Source organism: Saimiri boliviensis, chromosome 5 (genome assembly GCF_048565385.1).
Source record: "Saimiri boliviensis isolate mSaiBol1 chromosome 5, mSaiBol1.pri, whole genome shotgun sequence".
NCBI classification, from domain to species: domain Eukaryota; kingdom Metazoa; phylum Chordata; class Mammalia; order Primates; family Cebidae; genus Saimiri; species Saimiri boliviensis.
This window is the reverse complement of record NC_133453.1, coordinates 12,152,274-12,169,369: the sequence shown is the minus strand read 5'-3', so window position 1 is coordinate 12,169,369 and position 17,096 is coordinate 12,152,274. Positions and strand designations below refer to the sequence as shown.

General features: G+C 42.1%; 1 protein-coding gene and 1 long non-coding RNA gene across 3 annotated transcripts in view; one reads left to right on the top strand and one right to left on the bottom strand.

The window, feature by feature from the left end:
- The window catches only part of DNER (delta/notch like EGF repeat containing), a 376,416-nt gene that overhangs the window by 75,424 nt on the left and 283,896 nt on the right, over window positions 1-17,096 (bottom strand). The window lies entirely within an intron of this gene.
- LOC141584531 (uncharacterized) overlaps window positions 1-17,096 on the top strand; it is a 274,056-nt gene that overhangs the window by 116,102 nt on the left and 140,858 nt on the right. The window lies entirely within an intron of this gene.

Genomic DNA, 17,096 nt, shown 5'->3' with positions numbered 1-17,096 from the left:
GCAAGAATTTAATATCCAGCCAAACTAAGCTTCATAAGAAAAGGAGAAATAAGATGCTTTTTGAACAAGCAAATGTTAAGGGAATTTGTTACCACCAGACTTGCTTTATAAGAGATCCTGAAGGAAGTGCTAACTAGGGAAAGGAAAGACCATTATGAGCCACTACAAAAACACACTTAAGTACATAAACCAGTGACACTATAAAGCAGTCACACAAGCAAGTCTTCACAATAATCAGCTAACAACATGGTGACAGGATCACATCCGCACATATCAATACTAACCTTGAATGTAAATGGGCTACATGCCCCAGTTAAAAGGCACAGAGTGGCAGGTTGGATAAAAAAGCAAAACCCAATGGTAGGCTATCTTTAAGAAACCCATCTCACATACAATGACACCCATAGGCCAAAATAAAGGGATGGAGAAAAATCTACCAAACAAACAGAAAACGTAAAAAGGCCAGGGCTGCTATTCAAATGGGATTTTACAGAGAGCATTGAGGCACTGCATAAAGAAACACGTGAGTGAGATGGAAGAGGACATGCTGTTTTGCAAAACCAATACTCGCTTTGAGTTGACAATGTTCTGGGATTTTAAGAAAAGGTTATGTATCAATCTGCTTCAGGCAAACCTAAGAGCTTTGAATCTTCATTAAAACCGAAGCTGTTCTGTAAAAGCACTTAGTGAATACAGCAACTTTCACAGTGTGCTTTCCAATTGAAAACTAATGGGCATGATAGAAAACCAATGGAAGAAATACAGGGCATTGTCCCTGGGTGGTTGTATAAAATCAAGACAATGAATAATTTAAATGGACATTGAAGACTCCAAGTCCAGAAAAGAAGTAGGACATGCAGCAAATCTCCTTATTGGTGGTTTAATTGGGACTCAGGATGTAGACTACCATAAGTCACAATACGTCTCAAATATAACCTATAATGGCACAGTGTTACAGAGTTTCCAATCCTCCATGATTGACATTGACAGCAAATCATTTCCACTGAGCCAGTCTTGTGGGAAGGCGTGCTACTGAAGGAACAGGACATCAAAGCTATCTCAAAGTAGAGAACTGAAAACAACAAAAGTCAAATATGAAAAAGAAAGAACATTTCAGGGACTATAATATCACCAGAGCCAGGGGAAAAGAAACAACATCAAAGGAGTCCATGACATCTAGTCATCAATGCAGGAGGGTTTCAGGGAATCAGGTGGTAAGAAAAATTGCTAGTAGGCACTGGGGACTCCAGAAATGAGAAGCACTAATCAAGAGAAACTATCTAGGCTGAAGTGTGCATAGCTGTCATGTGGTTATGTCTGCATTTCTCATTTGAGTCAAAGGAAAGGAAGTTTCTTTAATTAGCTGCATCCGGCAGGCATCAAGTCAAATAAAATCATAAGCTTCAGTCACAGGTAGTTCTCAGCATCAATTTCAAAGCAGTGGATTGCTGGATCTACAGAATGAAGCAAAGACAGAAGAAGGGGGCTCCCTATCAAAATGCAGTTCAATTCCCTTGGAAGTCAGAGTTGTGCTTCTCTGTGCTGGGAACTAAGAAACGTCTATGGGTCAAGTGTCATCCATTGAACCACAATCAAGGCCATCTTTCATGGCAAGCTTTGAGGCATCCACTTAGAGCTCCATCTCAGGAGCAATGCTGAGAAAGAGGAATCTGGAAGTGTGTTCTTGTGATTGGTTCAAACATAAGTGGGAACCTGTGTTCGCACCTAACTTGGGGTATCACAGCTAGGCTTCTGAAGATTGGGATTAAACTATCACCTTCACCTCCTGTTATTTAAACTCTCAATGCCTCCATTACTTTATCCTTAAATAAAAAAATAAGAATACTACAGCTGGGGGCAAGTAAGAGAAAATGTTACGTCAGGTGTCTGACACACAGTCTATTACAAATGCAGTAAGTTTGCATAGATGGAAGCTACTCTAGGCAAAGCCAAAAGTCATTCTCTGGGTCAACAGAGCTGAATCAATGTGGCTGACAGATCCCAATTTAATATGTTAATTTGAAGAGGCTATTAAGACAACTACCATTTGAAAAATCTGGTTAGAATACTTAATGGGTACTTATTTGAGTGACGGCTACCCTAAAAGTCCCGATTTCACCACTATGCAATCTATGCATATAACAAAATGATACTTACACTTCGTAAGTTTATACAAATTTTTAAAAAGAGAAAAATGTTTCATTAGTTATTTACCCTTGGTGAATCAAGGCCACTTTTGATCCCATTTGCTATTTACTCTAAGCTAACAGAGGTCCCAGCAGGTCCCAGTTGCCTGGGTTCAAGTCCCAGCTTCTCATCCTTAATGAAGGATGTATCGTCATGGGCAGAGAAATGACAACAATCATGGGTCTCATTTCATAAGGACTCTGGGGATTCAAGAAGCCAATTCAGTCAGAGAGCTTTGCCCAGGACCTGGCACTTAAATAGTTATCACTAGAGTCACAGAAAGCCACCATCAAGGGAAGCAATCACTTAGCCTGCAAAAAGTTGAACGTGTACCCGTTATTCAAGAATGCCCACCATGACCATAAAATTTCATCTCACCTGTAGTCTAACTCTAACCTTAAACCTCATATAAACAGAATCAGAAAAAAAAAAAAAATTCCTCAATGGTCTTTCGCAAGTAACGGAATATCTGATGTCTGTGCCACTGCTCCACCGTTTTATAGATTTCAAGGTGGAAGACCATCTGTGTCATTTCATTAGAGTTTCACAAGCCAGGTATGTTTGTCTGCATCTTAAAGGAGAGGAAAGTAGTGCTGACAGAGGCCAGCAGCCCAGCTGTTGAGAGGCAAAGCTGGGACTTAAATTCAGCTCTTCTCAACGCCAAACTCGGGCCCCTTTCATCCAGCCAAGGAAGAAAGGCAAGGCATGCAGGATTTCAGTTCTAAAATCCAGATTCACAGACATTCTCAAGAGTGAAAAAAACAGTGATTGGATCATCATAATTTTCAACCACAAAACAAAATAAGAGTCAATGGCTTTGTTACAAAACAGTGTTAGGGAAGGCTGCATCTGACCCTCTAGGGCCATAAGCTTGAAGAGAATGTTCTGATATCACGCTGACAGGGCTCAGAAATGCATGGGTCAGTGATGTTAAGTTGTTACCAACCGCCATCTGCAACTTTCATTCCAGGCAAGATGATGTAAAACGGTTTACACCGTCTTCACACACTCTGCTAACTCCTATTTTTAGCAGGCAAATCTCACACCTTTTCAAGATGGGTACAGCCAAGAATGAGTTCTGAGTGATTGGAATTTTGAGGGGAAGTCAGGAGTGGTGGGAGCCAAAATCCCTTATAATTAAAGGCCAGTTTATTAACGCTTTCATATATATGGATTAGCCAGTTTAGGTGAGGTGAAAAGTAGCCTTGTGAATAGCTTTGTAACATCAGGGATCTTATAAAAATTCCATGTCTCACCAGCAAGTGCTCTTGGCTCAGCAGCAGTGTCCTTCCTCCCTTTGTATTAATTTCTCAGGTGAGAAGCCTAAAGAAGGCAAATATCATGAATTCTACCTGAATGGCACCACAACGTATAATCAAACAAGATGAAGACAGAGGATGGTTGTGGCCACAGTTTGGGAGCATGCTTAGAAAAGGTACCTCAGCATCTGGACGTCTACCTGAGCCTGACTCAGCTCCTCGCACCCTGACTCAGCTCCTCGCACTCTCTCATCCTCCTTCCTCTTCTGACTTCCCGGGTCTCACCCTCACCCTGTAACCTACCAATCTCTCAACTCACTGCTGGCTCCTCTGCCCTCTCCGGTGTCCACTATTGCTTCCAAAGCAAGAACTCTGCAACATTCTTCCAAATTTTTTCCCCTTTCTTTTTAAACACTTACCCTCTCCTATCTTGATGGCTTCCATGACTTTCTCTAGCATCCATACAACAGGAACTCTACATACGGTTTTTCCTGGTTTCAGCCTTGTTCCCACATTCCAGCCCCAAGTAAGAACTATTTACTGCACATCCACCTTGCTTGGCCTGCTGTACCCAAGCCCTACAGAGAATTCTTGTACACATTTCCCTTCTCTGAATCACCCAGAGGGGTCCTTTGATTCCATTCACACCCTTGTTCCCTGCATCCAACTGACAACTGAACCCTGATACTCCCGATCTTTACATGAACATTTAACCCAACCTTTCATTCCTACTGCACAAGTTTAAGCCTTTACTTCTATTAATAATTGCTAGAAGATCTCCATCTTTCATCTCTTCTTGACTGTAATATATGCCGAAGGTTGTGAGGATAATCTGCATAAAATACATATCAGTTCACATATACCCAATAATGCAAAATGTCTGCACGTCTTCATAAGCCAAACTCCTTTGCATCTGCATTCTCCCCACATCTGTCCCCACAAGCATTTTCAGCCTTACTACCTATTACTGCATCTAATGCATCTTATCCTGCAGCAAACTGGAATCTACTCTTCTTTGAACTCCTCCACCCAACTCAGGAATTCCATAGTGCCCTTTCCCCCACATATAAATCCAAACAATAATTTAGTGCCCAACTTATTGGAAATTCCAAACTATTGTTCAGAATTTAAATGAACTATTGTTCATATAAAAATTCAACCCACTGCCATCCTAAATACTTTGAGCATTTTAATTAATTAAGTTCTGTCAATGTCCTTCAACTAAAGACTGCCAAGAACATAACCTGCAGCTGAACAAGTTGGGTTTATGACCCACTGCAGTAAGAGAGAATGCATGTGGTGGGAACTATGGAGTGTCTCAGTCAGAAGGTGTTAGATGGGATTTATCATAAGATTTGAACTCTGGTTAGGTTATGTGAGGAGGGTTCAACTCTAGAGTGAATGCTGGATGCTGTCAACAAGCAGGAGCAATTCTTATCTAAAGAAGGGGCAGGCCAAAGCTGTATTGGTAAAGAAGCAGCTGTTGCTCTACATATGTGACACTAAGAACTAACAGAAAGTGAATACTTGGGATTTTGCCGGTTGCAGGGTGACCTTGTTTTTGTATTAGAAAAAAATTAAAGTGATCTTGTTTTGTCTGATTGTGCCATGGCCTCTGAATGATCATATCTAATATCCATGTTCTGTGAGATTGCTGATGTCCTTAAGTCCAACAGACGGCATCATGGCCCAGCTGTAAGCACCAGACCAGCTCCTAACAACCTCAAGATCCACCTGTAAGTATCGAGCAAAGTCCTCATGCCAGTGGCTGCTCTTCTTTTTCTCAGTTCTGTGTCACCATGATGTCAATGTACAGATTTAAACATTCTCTAAAGCAGAGCACAGATGATGAAGAGTAAAGCGAACTCTCCCTTGCTACAGATACAACTGGGTGATCAGGATTCCATCTGGGGTCCCAGTGGTGAGGGCAGGCATCATATTTTAGAACACAAGAAAGGAAAAACATGAGGACAGGATTGGGATCTGGGAAAAGGAGGTAATATATTCGATATAATCTATAACTCTCAAGAACAGTATGATATGAAGGTCAGAAACACCCTAGAGCATGTTATATACAAGACTATCTCCATCCAGGTAAACTAGATAAAGTTTTATGGTTAATAAAAATGAAAGTTGTCCACTGTAACTTATCCAAAAATGTAAAGGCACATGGGCCTTAGTGAGCTAAATGTCTTCAAATCTTTGTAGATACATTTATTTCTTTATTGCTGTTCAACTGCTATTGAAGTACTAACCATTAAGTCTTATCTTTGATCCTGTTTCCGGCAAATATTGCCAGACTACTGAAATTTTCAGGTCTCAGTTTAACAGAAGGAAGCAATGTCACCTATGTCTTTCGGGCTGTACAGACCAGAAATGCAGCTCACATGTAAGGCATATGTAGAAAATACAAAAAAAAAAAAAAAAGTATATGGAAAATCCCTACAAATATAATTTTCTTTAAAAAAAATTTCACTTGGAAGCAGTCTACATTTCCTTTGGTTTGCAGCCTATTACATATCTAGATGATCTAACTGGGTTATCAGCCCTTTGGTGAAAAAGAATGGGCAGAGGAACTTGGTTGGCAACTGTGCCATGTCTAGTCTGGGATTTCAAGTGCAGTTGAAGTGATGAGCATCTTTGATCTTACTCATTCAAAAAAATTTATAAGGACATTTCCAAGTAAAAATCTGCAATGCCTTATCCCTTAAATAGTAATGTTTAAGGTATATTCTATAATGGCAGGGTTAATTCGATTTGACAAACAAGTTTGAGTAATAACTCAAGTGCAAACTATCTTCCTTCATGCCAGGGACTCCTTCCAATACCAGTCATGTGCAGCAATTGTCTGCAAAGGCCACCATTGTATTGAGAGCACACACAATACATGGCTCCCACCCACAGGGAAAATGGGACCCCACTCCCCACCATGCAAGTTCCACCTTATCATGTTTGTAGCAGCTCCAAGTTCTCACTTTCTTCAGCAGATTTCAATTTGCAATTTTTTTTTTTCTTTTTCTTTTTTTTTTTTTATTGCATTTTAGGTTTTGGGGTACATGTGATGAACATGCAAGATTGTTGCATAGGTACACACATGGCAGTGTGCTTTGCTGCCTTCCGTCCCCTCACCTGTATCTGTCATTTCTCCCCATGCCATCCCTTCCCACCTCCCCACTCCCCGCCCCTCCCCCATTTCCCCCCAACAGACCCCAGTGTGTAGTGCTCCCCTCCCTGTGTCCATGTGTTCTCATTGTTCAACACCCGCCTATGAGCGAGAATATACGGTGTTTGATTTTCTGCTCTTGTGTCAGTTTGCTGAGAATGATGGTTTCCAGGTTCATCCATGTCCCTATAAAGGACGTGAACTCATCGTTTTTGATGGCTGCATAATATTCCATGGTGTATATGTACCACATTTTCCCTATCCAGTCTATCATCGTTGGGCATTTGGGTTGGTTCCAGGTCTTTGCTATTGTAAACAGTGCTGCAATGAACATTCGTGTGCACGTGTCCTTGTAGTAGAATGATTTATAATCCTTTGGATATATACCCAGCAATGGGATTGCTGGGTCAAATGGGATTTCTATTTTTAGGTCCTTGAGGAATCGCCACACTGTCTTCCACAATGGTTGAATTAATTTACATTCCCACCAACAGTGTAAAAGTGTTCCTATTTCTCCACATCCTCTCCAGCATCTGTTGTTTCCCGATTTTTTAATGATCGCCATTCTAACTGGTGTGAGATGGTATCTCAATGTGGTTTTGATTTGCATTTCTCTGATGACCAGTGATGATGAGCATTTTTTCATATGTTTGTTGGCCTCCTGTATGTCTTCTTTTGTAAAGTATCTGTTCATTTCCTTTGCCCATTTTTGAATGGGCTTGTTTGATTTTTTCTTGTAGATCTGCTTTAGTTCTTTGTAAATTCTGGATATCAGCCCCTTGTCAGATGGGTAGACTGCAAAAATTTTTTCCCATTCTGTTGGTTGCCGATTCACTCTACTGACTGTTTCTTTTGCCATGCAGAAGCTGTGGAGTTTGATTAGGTCCCATTTGTCTATTTTGGCTTTTGTTGCCATTGCTTTTGGCGTTTTGGTCATGAAGTCCTTGCCTACACCTATGTCCTGAATGGTTTTGCCTAGATTTTCTTCTAAGGTTTTTATGGTATTAGGTCTGATGTTTAAGTCTTTAATCCATCTGGAGTTAATTTTGGTGTAAGGTGTCAGGAAGGGGTCCTGTTTCTGCTTTCTGCACATGGCTAGCCAGTTTTCCCAACACCATTTATTAAACAGGGAGTCCTTTCCCCATTGCTTGTTTTTGTCAGGTTTGTCGAAGATCAGATGGTTGTGGGTATGTTGTATTTCCTGTGAGGCCTCTGTTCTGTTCCATTGGTCTATATCTCTGTTTTTGTACCAGTACCATGCTGTTTTGATTACTGTAGCCTTGTAGTATAGTTTGAAGTCCAGTAGTGTGATGCCTCCCGCTTTGTTCTTTTTGCTTAGAATTGACTTGGCTATGCGGGCTCTCTTTTGGTTCCATATGAAGTTTAAGGTGTTTTTTTCCAGTTCTGTGAAGAAGGTCATTGGTAGCTTGATGGGAATAGCGTTGAATCTGTAAATTACTTTGGGCAGTATGGCCATTTTCACGATGTTGATTCTTCCTAACCATGAACATGGAATGTTTCTCCATCTGTTTGTATCCTCTCTTATTTCGTTGAGCAATGGCTTGTAGTTCTCCTTGAAGAGGTCCTTTACGTTCCTTGTTAGTTGTATTCCTAGGTACTTTATTCTCTTTGTAGCAATTGTGAATGGCAGTTCGTTCTTGATTTGGCTCTCTTGAAGTCTATTACTGGTGTATAGGAATGCTTGTGATTTTTGCACGTTGATTTTGTATCCTGAGACTTTGCTGAAGTTGTTTATCAGTTTCAGGAGATTTTGGGCTGAGATGATGGGGTCTTCCAGATATACAATCATGTCATCTGCAAATAGAGACAATTTGATTTCCTCCTTTCCAATTTGGATACCCTTTATTTCTTTTTCTTGCCTGATTGCTCTGGCTAGAACTTCCAGTACTATATTGAATAGGAGTGGTGAGAGAGGGCATCCTTGTCTAGTGCCAGATTTCAAAGGGAATGCTTCCAGTTTTTGCCCATTCAGTATGATATTGGCTGTTGGTTTGTCGTAAATAGCTTTTATTGTTTTGAGATACGTTCTGTCAATACCTAGTTTATTGAGGGTTTTTAGCATAAAGGGTTGTTGAATTTTGTCAAAAGCCTTCTCTGCATCAATCGAGATAATCATGTGGTTTTTGTCTTTGGTTCTGTTTATGTGGTGAATTACGTTTATGGACTTGCGTATGTTGAACCGGCCTTGCATCCCCGGGATGAATCCTACTTGATCATGGTGGATGAGCTTTTTGATATGCTGTTGCAATCGGTTTGCCAGTATTTTATTGAAGATTTTTGCATCTATGTTCATCATGGATATTGGCCTGAAATTTTCTTTTCTTGTTGAGTCTCTGCCGGGTTTTGGTATCAGGATGATGTTTGTCTCGTAAAATGATTTGGGAAGGATTCCCTCTTTTTGGATTGTCTGGAATAGTTTCAGAAGGAATGGTATCAGCTCCTCCTTGTATGTCTGGTAGAATTCAGCTGTGAACCCATCTGGACCTGGGATTTTTTTGGGTGGTAGGCTCTTTATTGCTGCCTCGACTTCAGACCATGTTATTGGTCTATTCAGGGTTTCGGCTTCTTCCAGGTTTAGGCTTGGGAGGATGCAGGTGTCCAGGAATTTATCCATTTCTTCCAGGTTTACTAGTTTATGTGCATAGAGTTGTTTGTAATAATCTCTGATGATGGTTTGGATTTCTGTGGAATCTGTGGTGATATCCCCTTTATCGTTTTTTATTGCATCAATTTGGTTATTCTCTCTTTTCTTTTTTATTAATCTGGCTAGTGGTCTGTCTATTTTGTTGATCTTTTCAAAAAACCAGCTCCTGGATTTATTGATTTTTTGAAGAGTTTTTTGTGTCTCTATTTCCTTCAGTTCTGCTCTGATCTTAGTTATTTCCTGTCTTCTGCTAGGTTTTGAGTTTTTTTGATCTTGCTCCTCTAGCTCTTTCAATTTTGATGATAGGGTGTCAATTTTCGATCTCTCCTTTCTTCTCATGTGGGCACTCATTGCTATATATTTTCCTCTAGAGACTGCTTTAAATGTGTCCCAGAGATTCTGGTATGTTGTGTCTTCGTTCTCATTGGTTTCGAAGAACATCTTTATTTCTGCCTTCATTTCATTGTTTATCCAGTCAACATTCAAGAGCAAGTTGTTCAGTTTCCATGAAGCTGTGCGGTTCTGAGTTAGTTTCTGCATTCTGAGTTCTAACTCGATTGCACTGTGGTCTGAGAGACTGTTTGTTATGATTTCTGTTCTTTTGCATTTGCTGAGGAGTGATTTATTGCCAATTATGTGGTCAATTTTAGAGTAGGTGTGATGTGGTGCTGAGAAGAATGTATATTCTGTGGATTTGGGGTGGAGAGTTCTGTAAATGTCTATTAGGTTTGCTCGTTCCAGGTCTGTGTTCAGGTCCTGGATATCCTTGTTGATTTTCTGTCTGGTTGATCTGTCTAATATTGACAATGGGGTGTTAAAGTCTCCCACTATTATTGTGTGGGAGTCTAAGTCTCTTTGTAAGTCATTAAGAACTTGCCTTATGTATCTGGGTGCTCCTGTATTGGGTGCGTATATATTTAGGATCGTTAGCTCTTCTTGTTGCAGTGATCCTTTTACCATTATGTAATGTCCTTCTTTGTCTCTTTTGATCTTTGTTGCTTTAAAGTCTATTTTATCAGAGATGAGAATTGCAACTCCTGCCTTTTTTTGCTCTCCATTTGCTTGGTAGATCTTCCTCCATCCCTTTATTTTGAGCCTTTGTGTATCCTTGCATGTAAGATGGGTTTCCTGGATACAGCACACTGATGGGTTTTGGCTTTTTATCCAATTTGCCAGTCTGTGTCTTTTGATTGGGGCATTTAGTCCATTGACATTTAGGGATAGTATTGTTATGTGTGAATTTGATGCTGTCATTTTGATGCTACCTGGCTGTTTTGTTGGTTAGTTGATGCAGATTCTTGATTGTGTTGCTGCTTTTTTACCATTTGGTGTGTTTTTGGAGTGGCTGGTACTGGTTGTTCCTTTATATGTGTAGAGCCTCTTTCAGGAGTTCTTGTAGAGCAGGTTTGGTGGTGATGAAATCTCTGAGTGCTTGCTTGTTCACGAAGGATTTTATTTTTCCTTCACTTATGAAGCTGAGTTTGGCTGGATAGGAGATTCTGGGTTGAAAGTTCTTTTCTTTAAGGATGTTGAATATTGGCCCCCAGTCTCTTCTGGCTTGTAGGGTTTCTGCTGAGAGATCTGCTGTGAGTCTAATGGGCTTCCCTTTGTGGGTAACCCGACCTTTCTCTCTGGCTGCCCTTAGCATTTTCTCTTTCATTTCAACCCTGGTGAATCTGACGATTATGTGCCTTGGGGTTGCTCTTCTTGAGGAATATCTCTGTGGTGTTCTCTGTATTTCCTGGATTTGAATATTGGTCTGCCTTGCTAGGTTGGGGAAGTTTTCCTGGATAATATCCTGAAGAGTATTTTCCAGCTTGGATTCATTCTCTTCATCACATTCAGGTACACCTATCAGACGTAGATTAGGTCTTTTCACATAGTCCCACATTTCTTGAAGATTTTGTTCATTCCTTTTTGTGCTTTTTTCTCTGTTCTTGCCTTCTCTTTTTATTTCATTGAGTTGGTCTTCGACCTCTGATATCCTTTCTTCTGCTTGGTCAATTCGGCTGTTGAAGCTTGTGCATGCTTCACGAAGTTCTCGTGTTGCGTTTTTCAGCTCCATCAATTCACTTATTCTCCTCTCTATGCTGTCCATTCTCGTCAGCAGTTCGTCCAATCTTTTTTCAAGGTTCCTATTTTCTTTGCGATAGGTTAGAACATGTTCTTTTAGCTCATTGTAGTTTCTTACTACCCATCTTCTGAAGTCTGATTCTGTCATTTCATCACCCTCCTTCTCCATCCGGTCTGGTTCCCTTGCTGGTGAGGAGTTGTGATCACTTTTAGGAGGAGAGGTGTTCTGGTTTCGGGAGTTTTCATCCTTTTTACGCTGGTTTCTACCCATTTTTGTGGGTTTATCCACCTGTTGTCTGTCTCTGTCCCAGGGAGTTGGAGCTTTATGAGTTTCCCTTGCACTACTGCCTTTTTTGATTTTTTTTTTTTCAGGTCGGACCCGCCCAGCTAGCAGCAGGCCTAGCCTCTGCCTGCCCGCAGGGGCTTTGCTGAGCTGCTGTGGGCTCCGCCCAGCAGCCCTGAGCTCTTCCCTGTAGTCCTTTTTATATGGGCGTAGTTAGAACTGTCTGGGCAATGGTGGCCCCGCCTCTGTTATGGCAGACTCTCTCTGTTGTGGCAGGTTGCCTCGGCAACGGCGGGTTGCCTCGGCAACGGCAGCCTGCCTCCGTAGCGGTGGAGAGTCTCAGTAATGGCGGAAGCCCCTCCCCCACGGAGCCGGACCGTCCCGGTTCAGCTGTGCTTGGTTTGAAGGGCTCAACCCAGAGGGTTTCCAATTACTGTTTTTGTTTTCGTTGTTGTTGGGGGTGGAGGGGTGGGACCAACCGAGCCTGATCACCTGGCTCCCTGACTCAGAGTCTTTTCTTTTAAGTTGAACGACCCCGCGTTCCGGTCGCTTGTTGAAAAGGCGCCGGGATCTCCCGTGCTGCGACTCACGGAGTCGGCTCGAACCGCGGCGCCGGCTCCTGGCGGATTTTTTGCCTAGGAATCTCCTGGCCTGACTCGCTATTTCAGATGAATGGGCTATTCTGCCGTCTCAAGGCTCTGCTCGCCAGCTAAGAGGGCTCCCAGACCAGTGGCTTTTTTACGGAGAACCGCAGCAACAGGGAGTGGTCACAGCAGCCGCGCGGTCGGAATCAGCCCCGCGGGGGCCAAAACAGCCGCACCGGCTGGGACTGCGACGCTGGCGACCCCTCTGCCTGGGTATCTCCTGGTCTGTGGGCAATAAGAGTTCGTCTGGAAATGCGGCGTCCACTCACCCTCTGCACTTTCACTGGGAGCTGAAGTCCTGAGCTGTTCTTAGGCGGCCATCTTGAAAGTCCTCAATTTGCAATTTTTAAGACAATGGGTAGCCTATCACTTAACACTGTCACCGGAAGATAACATTTCAGTAATTACTCAGTGCTGACATTTTATTATTTAATCTTAAAATCCCATCAGAAATTCCTAGCCTGATAAGCTACAAATGAAGTTTGAAAATAAAGCAACCAGCAAATCTGATTTGCAGTAATCAAAATGGCATTGTGTCAGATGGGAGCTAATTTTCAACCTGACATGATTTCAATCTGCTGCCATTTTATGAAATGAGATCCGTTTGCTCTCTGTAAAGATGATCAGCCTTGCTGCTCCACAGCTAGACGCTCAATTTCACCTATTCTCATGAGGTTCTTCCATTATGCAAACTGGTGGGTCAAGCAATTACATGCTCCAAAAGATGAAGACGAGAAATTTCACATTCACAGACTTGTCATGTTCACCTCTTAAAATGTAAGTTCTTGCCAGGTGTTAAGATGCCTGTTTTATTTTACAATCACCTAACAATCTGAAGACACATACCCTCTGAAGGAGTTTCATCTCCCATGTTCAGCGAGAGAGCCCTGTCAGGACTCCTAGGCTCAACCTTGAGACTGCTGAACAAATGAAGGGATCACGTTCATTCAGCAAACAGAATGCACACATCTTTGGACTTTTCAAGGCTACCCAGGGGCTGCTGCTGGACCACAGATGGATTATCAAGTCAAATGCTCCAAGCAGGCAGAATGACATTTTAGTAGAGGACAGAAGGAAGGAAAGTGGAACAATTTCACCCCTGCATAACTCAAGAATGCTGCTGGAGGCTAGGAAAGGTAGCGCACACCTGTAATCCCAGCACTTTGGGAGGCCGAGGTGGGTGGATCACAAGGCCAGGAGTTCAAGACCAGCCTGGCCAAGATGGTGAATTTCCATCTCTAATAAAAATACAAAAATTGGGCTGGGCGCGGTGGCTCACGCCTGTAATCCCAGCACTTTGGGAGGCCGAGGCGGGTGGATCACGAGGTCAAGAGATCGAGACCATCCTGGTCAACATGGTGAAACCCCATCTCTACTAAAAATACAAAAAATTAGCTGGGCATGGTGGTGCATGCCTGTAATCCCAGCTACTCAGGAGGCTGAGGCAGGAGAATTGCCTGAATCCAGGAGGCGGAGGTTGCGGTGAGCCGAGATTGTACCATTGCACTCAAGCCTGGGTAACAAGAGTGAAACTCCATCTCAGAAAAAAAATATATATATATATATATTTATTTATTTATATATATATATATATATATATTTATATATATATATATTTATATATATATATATTTTTATATATATATATATTTATATATATATATAAATTAGTCGTTAGGCATGGTGGTGGGTGCCTGTAATCCCAGCTACTGAGGAGGCTGAGGCAGGGAATTCCTTGTACCCGGGAGGCGGAGGTTGCAGTGAGCCAAGATCATGCCACTGCACTCCAGCCTGGGCGACAGAGCAAGACTCCATCTCAAAAAAAATAAATAAATAAAAAAAATAAAGGGAAGAAAATAATGCTGCTGGAAACTCCGTGGAGAGAAAGAAAGAAGAGCTTTTACTAGTCCATGCCAGGAAATGGGCTGCCGGCCTCTCATTTCATGCTCTTACATGTAACTCTTCCCTCTTTTCTAATAAAGGGGAAAACTGAGTCCCAGAGATGCCTGTAAATTTCCTATGGTCTTAGTCAGTAAGCAAGGATGTTAGAGAGGTTCTTTCTACCATTCTTGGCTACCTCTCCCAGTGTGGAAAGAGAAACACCAGGCAGTATATTTTCTATTTAGTTGTATCACACATGTTGAAAAACTCTATTTGGTATTATTTAAAAACACTATCTATCTCTAACTCCCTTACAGTTTTAGTTTTAAAAATCAACTAAATATACAAAGTAGTTTGGGCCAGGCACAGTGGCTCAGGCCCGTAATCCCAGCACCTTGGGAGGCTGAGATGGGTGGATCACCTGAGGTCAGGAGTTGGAGACCAGCCTGACCAACATGGCGAAACCCCGTCTCTACTAAAAATACAAAATTTAGCTGGGCCTGGTGGTGGGTGCCTATAATCCCAGCTACTTGGGAGGCTGAGGCAGGAGCATCACTTGAACCCAGGAGGTAGAGTTTGCAGCCTGGGCAACAAGACCAAAACTCCATCAAAAAAATTTTTTTAAAGGAAACGTTTGATATGGTTAAGAAAATAAGTCAGAGAAGAAAGGGAGGAGAAAATGAATTGTCTTCTGGTCTTGCAATATGTGATTCTTCTTTGTGAGGCTTCACTGAGAGAAATGGAATTCTCAGGAGACAGGTAATAAAGTACTAAGGAAGTTTTTGTTCAGAACGCTGCTGAGGGGAATTTTCACACTTGTTATGACATCCAGAGCGGAGTTGGGAACAGTGTGCTCATGAGTCAGTGCATGAGCAAGCCTCTGTTCTTCCAGCACAATTGCAGCTTGTTTAGTTTGCAAACACAAGTTGTCTCAGTGATCCACATTCCCAATAGGTAAGGGTCCGCACCACGCTGCCTCCTCTTACTGAGTGCCCAGCTCACAGCACATGAGCCCCAATCCACATGGAAGAAAACGAGACCCTCTGAGGGGAAGCTATCCCCATCTCCACCTTGGCTCTGAAGGAGAGCCTGGAGGCCAAACAAGCAAAATGTCCTCAGGTTAAACATAGTGGAGAAACTGCTTCACTTCAAGTATCTCACTTTATGAGATGCAAAAATGTTCCTGTGATAACTGATTTCAGGCGTCAGCTTGGCTTAGGCCATGGTTCTTAGATATTTGCTCAAACGCTAATCTAGATGTTGCTATGAAGGTATGTTTTAGATGAGATTAACATTTAAATCAGCAGACTTTGAATGAAGCAGATGACCCTCCAGAATGTGGGTGGGGCACATCCAATCAGTTGAAGGTCTTAAGGACAAAGACTGAGGTTTCCCAAAGAAAAAAGAATTCCGCTCAAAACACAACACAGAAACCCTGCCTGAGTTTCCAGCCTGCCAGCTTCCCTACAGATTTTGGACTTGTGAGTCCACACAATTGCATGAGCCAGTTACTTAAAATAAATCTCAATCTCTCTCTCTCTTTCTCTCTCTCTCTCTCTCTCTTTCTCTCTCTCTCTCTCTCTCTCATTTCTCAGGAGAATCCTAACTACTAACACTGTTACCAAGAAGATTAAACAGCCCTATTCCTTCTGAATGTCAGAGCAGAGAGGAAAGAGGCACTTGGCAAAATATCAATTACTTAGAAAATCAGAGAATTAAGAGTCTATGTGGGGGAAAAAAAGGCTTTTCAACACCATTCAGATGCCAAGTTGCATTTCTCAGTCACTTTTCAAATTGATTCGTGAGTATGAGACATGCCCTTTGCAAGTTCTGGGCCAGACACTGGAGCAGCGGAACCAGGGACACCTGCATTGGAATCTGGGCTCAGCCCCCGTCCTGTGTGTCTGGCGGCAAGCACGTGACTGAACCTCTAGAGGCATTTCAAACCTTGGTGTAAATCTGACACTAAAATGACCAGAGATGTGACTCACCCAGCTCAGAATCTAGAAAGATGAGTGCTCACTAAATGGTGGCTTAGGGTGATTGCTGCTGCTGCAAAAGCTGTTAATAAAACACATTTCCTCCCAGCCCTAAGGAGGAGAGACACACATACAAGGATAATTAATGTCCTGTTTCTAAGACCATACAAGTGATATTGTGGGTGACTGCTGGAACTAAGAGGAAGGGAAAGTGAGTCAGCCCCCGAAGTAGAAGTTTGTTCAGTGAGGTGGGGTAATGGGGAGCAGGCATTCCAGCTAGAGGCCATTGCACCAGCAAAGCCAGGGTCAAGCAAAACCAGGTACTGGCCAGCCACACTGACTGGCCAGGGAGATGTGTGGGGACCCATTGTGCTGAGCTTTCTAAAGAGCCAGCTCGCGCAGGATGGAGACATGCACAGAATAGAAATCAGAAGAAAGGGCTGCCCTGCGCATTCCTTTCTGACTACACTAGTGGATTGCACACACACAAATTTTTGCCTAGCAATCACTCACTTCCAGGTATCAAAACTTCCATATAAAAACCTGTAGTGCAAACACAGAAGGCATTTGGAAATTAAATGGTGAAATTTCTCAATTCTTAAACAGGAAGCCAGTAATGTAACATATTGTGCATCAAGTAACAATTTTAATAGATGACACAATTCTGAATGTATTGCCCTGTGCTTTCCATGCACATTAAAATGAAAAAAACACATTCTGTTAAATTAAGCACACAACAGTAAAAGATAGGCACAGTAAAAGCTCTGTAATGACTTGCAGTAAATTGTTACAAATGCTTAGCCTGTGATGAGATTAAGCCTGTTTTCAATTTTCTTTGTTTGTTTGTTTTTTCCTACAATGAATGTGAGTTACTCATGAAAAGAGGAAAGGGTATGTTTTTTAACCCTGCCAAGCGTAAATCTAAAAAAGAAAATGTGTCATAAATGAGTGGAATTCACTTT